At 38.7% G+C, this 6,118-nt stretch overlaps 1 pseudogene; it reads left to right on the forward strand.

Moving 5' to 3' along the window:
• The first annotated feature begins 384 nt into the window (after positions 1-384).
• Positions 385-1,504, forward strand: LOC131750154 (WW domain-binding protein 4 pseudogene; annotated as a pseudogene).
• Positions 1,505-6,118: the final 4,614 nt, after the last annotated feature.

A 6,118-nucleotide genomic window follows, 5' to 3' on the forward strand; every position in this document is an offset into this window, starting at 1 on the left:
TGATATCCTATTGTGAGACTGCAAATTCAATGAAATTGTAAATTGCTGAGTAGCTAAGATACTTCAAAAGATGTAAGCAGAAGGAACTTGAAATTTCAATGATTAAAAGAATAGGTTACTTATGCCAAGATACTACTAAAACTTCAATGGATCATGATTCTGAAGAGACACAACAGTTTTCTTATTTATTAGAATTTCTATTTATAATTTTTATTTATATGAATTCAGTACATAGTTACCTTTTCATTACAAATAGCTACCCAGGGAAGAAGGGAGGTGTCTGGGCTCGGAGCCTCGCGGTGAGCTGGGCGTCAACTTGCCCCGAGTGGGGAACGCATGACTCAGCTGGGCCTGGGGGCGACCCGCGGAGCGGCTGGTCCAGTCATGGGAGACTACTGGAAGTCACAATCAAAGAAATTCTGTGATTACTACAAGTGCTGGAGAGTGGACAATAGGCCTGGCATTGAATTTCATGCAAGAGGAAAGAATCATAAGGAAAATGTGGCAAAGAGGATCAGTGAGATTAAACAGAAAAGCCTGGATAAGGCAAAGGAAGAAGAAAAGGCATCAAAGGAGTTTGCTGCAATGGAGGCAGCTGCCCTGAAAGCATACCAAAAGCATGCGAAAAGGCTTGGCTTAGAGTCAGAAATTTCAGAGTCAAGCATATCACCAGTAACCAGCACTATCCCACCCACCTCTGCATCAAATTAGCAGCAAGAAAAGGGGGCCTTCAAGGGGCAGATGAGTAGAAGGCATAACCTCTGAGGGTTACCATTACTATTATGATCGTATCACAGGAGCATCTCAGTGGGAGAAACCTGAAGGAGGATTTCAAGGAAACTTAAAAAAGACAGCAGTGGAGACTGTTTGGGTAAAAGGTTTAAGCAAAGATGGTTATACCTATTATTATAATACAGAAACAGGGCAATCCAGATGGGAAAAACCTGATGATCTCATTCCACACTCTGGCGATCTGCTTTCTAGTAAAGTCAGTGAGAAGTCACTTGGCACCCTAGAAGAGTCCAAATCATCAGATTCACATAGTGATTCTGATAGGGAACAGGAAGCAGACAAAGGGGAAAAAAAAGGAGAAGTCTCTACAGAAACACAAAAGCTAAAAATAAAGTTTAAGGAAAAAAATAAAAATAGTGATAAAGGAACTGAAGCAGAAACACAGAAAGAAAAAAATACCCATGTGAAGAATTCATCAGGTCCAAATGAAGAAAAACCCAAAGCTCATGAAAAATCAAACCCATATGGAGAATGGCAAGAAATTAAATAAGTTGAGTCCCATGAGGAGGTAGATTTGGAACTTCCAAGCTCTGATAATGAATATGTATCAACTTCAGAGGCTGATACTGGTGGGGAACCCAAAGTGGTTTTTAAAGAAAAAACAGACACTTTTCTTGGAGTTGTGGCAGATGGAGTGGCCCCAGTCTTCAGAAAGAGAAGAATTCAAAATGGAAAATCTAGAAATTTAAGGCAACGAGGTGATGATCAATAACTGTAAAAAAAAGCTTTTTGTACCGGCTTTTTGGACAGAATGGAGACTATACATCCTAAAAGCTCCTCTGTGTTTGTTTTACAGTACTTAAATGCTAAAAGTTTAGACTTATTCTAAATGTATTTTATGTGAATTTAAAATAAATCTTTATTTATGTGGAAAAAAACCCCAAATAGCTAGGAAATTAAGTCAATCAGTAAATAGTGCATAGTCAATTAACTGAACTTTCAGGGGTAAAAAAAAATCAGTTCTCCAGGGTCTCCATAAAACGTTTGAATGCAGAATAGCTGGGTGCTGAATCCTCTTCCCTGAGCTGTTGCCATCACCACCATGTCAGGCTTCAGTCAAATACAGACAGTGCACTAAGGAGGTGAAGATTTGTGGCCACCTGCAGGAGAAATCATCCCTGGGCCACAGAAACTCTGGAGGAACCAGCATCAACAACCAAAACTAACAGCTACCCTTTCACTTTTTAAAAAAATATGAACAATCATTATACAACCCTGGGCACATGAGGAAAATAGCTGCAAGAAATGATAATTTCATACTCTAAAATGAGAGAAAATCCACCAAAGAAAACAGAGCTACTGAAAAATTAAGAGAGAATTTTAAAAGTATCTAATCAGTATTCTCAGATCCAAGAGAACTACAGTGGTAAAAAGAAGACCAAATTACAAAGATAGAGAGGCAATGTAGCTGCAAGAAGAGTTCTTGGAAGTAAAAAGTATGATTGAGAAATGTCATAACTCAATAGCAATTCAAGAATGAAATGTATATTTCTAGAAACTAAATTTGTGAAGATCAACTGTATTAAAACTATGGGAAAGTGAAAAGATAAAATATATAGAGAATAGATAAAATATGTGCTTGTCAAATCTAGGCAAGCCAACAACCATTAAACAGCATATAGAAAGAAAAAAGAATGGGAATGAATAATCAAACAAACTCTATATGACAAATTTCCAGAGCTGAGGAAAACATTTTGGGAACACACACACACACGCGCACACACACACACACACACACACACACACACACACACACACAAATCCTGTTAGAAATTTTGAATTCCTAAGATAATATTGAAATGCTACAAGCATCCAGATACACATATACACACACAAAAAAAAAAAACAGCACCAAAATGAACAAAAACAGCAAACAAACAAAAAGCAAGGTTTACAAAGGAAAAAGAAACACAAAAACAGTGGCTCCATCACATAGGCATGATGGATCAGTAAGTCCATTTCCAGACTCTCTTCCTTCTCAAGAGAATGGGGGGAAGGGCTGAAAAGTCCAAGCTTCTAATCAGGGCTTGGTCTTTCTGGTGACCAGCCCTCATCCAGGACCATCCAGGAGCCCATCCAGAGTCACCTCGTTAGAAGTAATTCTATCACCCAGGAGATTACAAGAGGTTTAGGAGCCCTGTGTCAGGAACTGGGGCCAAAGACCAAATATGCAAACAGAAGATGCTCCTAGTGCTCTTATCACTTAGGAAAAGTTAGTTGCTTTGTGCCAGAAATGGAGAAGACCAAATACGTATACATTTCTTATTATAAATCAAAACATCACAGAATCTCTGTTAGGGGACAAGCTTTGTGTTTCTCTACCTTCAAGGAGCTCTCCTTCCATTAAGACAGACAGGAAAACCAATGCAAAGCACAGCCAGTGAGGACACACCGTGAGGAAGCTCTCTTTCCATGTGGTATAAGGAAGCCACCTTTTAAGGGATCCTAACCCAGCCAAAGGGATGTGTGTGGGGAGGGCACTATTGCTAAGTGTTAGTCCTAAGGGCTAGTAGGACTTAACCAACTCACAGGAAAGGAGAACGTTTTGCAGGCATATTAGAAAACAGGAGGCAAAAACAATACATTGTGTAGGAGGGAAGAAGTAGGCCTACAAGCTTAGCGTTTGTCAGAATGTTTACAAAATGAGTCATTATGTAGACAGAAATGAGGACAAAGAGGTGAGTTGGGCCCAGATCAGCGAGGGCCTTATAACCTTATGGTAACTAATTTGAAGCATATTCTGCAGGGCATTGCTTTTCAATCTTTTGAAGTAGAATAACCCTTTATTCAAATAATATCTACCTGGAGATCTAATATATAAAAAGACGAAAACACAGCGTCTTATTATCATAATTATACAAGCTACAGTTGGTGACATCAGTTTATAGTCAGGCATTAAGTGCAATGAGGACAATCCAATAAATCCCCAAAGTCTCACACTTAGCATATAATTTATTTCTAAATTTAATTTAAGTTGTCTATTAGCCAAAAAAAGTCTTAAATCATAGAGATAAAAGTTTGCAAATAGTCATTCAACAACTTTTATTAGACAGAAGTGGCAAAAGCAGCATTATTCTGGGATCTGAATGGAAAAAGAGACAGCTTGAACATTAGCAAACCTGAAGCACAGGTAATAAGCTGACCAGGGGTCACTCATTCAGGATAGCCCCCAGGACAGGCCAAGGATTTGGTAGCCTTTCAACAATAACCTTTAAATACTTGCTTACCATTTATTAATGGCAGTGGTGGGGGCATTTGGAAGTTGGTTTTCATTCAGGAAATAACCTGTTTCTCTGTATCCGAAATTTTTTATTGGCAAGTAAGAAAATCCAAATCTAGGTATTTAAGCAAAAGGAAGAAATTACTGGAAGGTATGGGGGTTCCCAGAATTGACAAGAGGGAGGAAAACCCAGCCTAGAAAACGCACAGAAACAAAGACAAACCTTAAAGTTCCAAAACAAGGAAAAAGGGCATCTCTACCTTCAGCAGGAACAGTCTGCCCAGGATGCATTCATTCACTGCAGGACACCCCTCTCTCCACCGCGGGACATGGCAACAGCTGTTGTGGGTGATTCCCAACCCACCCCAGGCATGAACGTGTTTTTAGCTGACCTCAGGTCCTGAGCCCATTCCTGGCTCTCAGAGGATGGGGAGCAGGAGGCTGTTTCCCCTGAGCTTCTGTAGTAGGAGGGTAAGCAATGGTAGCTGACAGGGAATGAGACTGTGCCCAGGGTTTAGAAGGCAGATGTCAGTCAATCATGGAGGAAAGAGATCCCAGAGGATTTCCCTTGAAACTCAGAAGGGAGTGGGAATATTACGTACTCTATGAATAGCAGGGTCTCAACGTTTTCTTTCCACAATATCCTAGGGAATTCACTGGACATCAGAGAGAAGTAGTTGATTGGTAACCTAAGAAGTTTGGCATTTAGGTGACCTTTTCTCTGGCCACAATGGAAAAATGCCTGAGGTTGGTGCAAAGGAAGAGAAACAGCTAATTTCCTGGGACACTGTTATTCTGACTACCTACCAGCTATTACCAAGAGGGACTGACTTTCAGAAGGACTTGTTCCTTGAAACTTCAGTAGACTCTATACGACTCTTGAACGTTTCTAGAGAGGGCAATTTGGTGGATAAGTAATCAAAGCATAGAATAGAGTTTAGATGTTGAAAAAAAAACCTTAATTTCAAACATTTACTGTGGGCCAGGCAATAGTCATATCACTTTACACATTCAAGTCATTGTATCTTCACATCAACCCACAGAATAGTTACAGTTGACCTTGAACAAGGAGGGGTTTAATCCAAGCATAATTTATAGTCAGCTCTCTGTAACAGAGGTTCCTCCACATACATGAATTAACTAAGTGTATGTAGTACATACAGTACATACAGTACTACATACGTAGTACTTACTTTTGAAAAATATCCGCATATAAGTGCATCTCTGCACTTCAAACCTGCTTTATTCAAGGGTTGACTGTACTAGTATTACCCCTATTTTATGCATGAGGGATCGAGAAAAAGTGAGATTAAATAATGGAATCATACAGCAAATAAAGAGCAGAACCAGGTTTCAAATCCAGACAGCCTGCCTCCTGAGTCTCTGTTCGTGGCCTATAAGCTACATTTCTCCTGAGGATCTATGGACTAAAGTTGATACCAACTACATTTGATGAAACATAAAGAATTTGTGTACATCGAAAATAACTTTTGCAATTATTTTTCAGGTTGTTCATCACCCCCTACTAGATAACACTGGTTGCTCATATTCATGAAGAACAGTGATTAATAATTCTCAAATTTTTCTTTAAAATATAATTAATGTTTTTCTGCCATTTATGTGAAAACACATTTCCTACTACTCTATTATTCTTATTTTCTCTTTGATATTCTTTTGTAATTTTCCAATTCAAATATTTTCCTAAAATATATTAAAGATTTTTAAATTTTAGAGATAATAAATCACTTGTTCCCATAAAAATAAATATTATTTTTCCCAAATAAATATCAAAATAATGACTAATGGGCAACAGATTACTTTGGTTAGAGCTCATGGTTACTGGGACAGTCAACTTCAGGGAAGTCTTGGCAGGAATTTCATTTGATTGGTAGTAGGGTTGCCTTATGTGGTTTGTAATTTATCTTGTAATACTTCAACACAGTTTGATATATAAAATAAAATATCCCATGAATACTCCCATTTAAGTATGAATTGACCAGTGACTGCCTCCCATCCTTTGTCCAGCCCTTGTTCTGATATTGGACAATATTTCTTTCTATTTGGAGGATCAGGCAGCATCCCACAAACTCCTTAGGTCCCACACCC

The sequence above is a fragment of the Kogia breviceps genome, chromosome 2, assembly GCF_026419965.1.
Source record: "Kogia breviceps isolate mKogBre1 chromosome 2, mKogBre1 haplotype 1, whole genome shotgun sequence".
Classification (NCBI taxonomy): Eukaryota; Metazoa; Chordata; class Mammalia; order Artiodactyla; family Physeteridae; genus Kogia; species Kogia breviceps.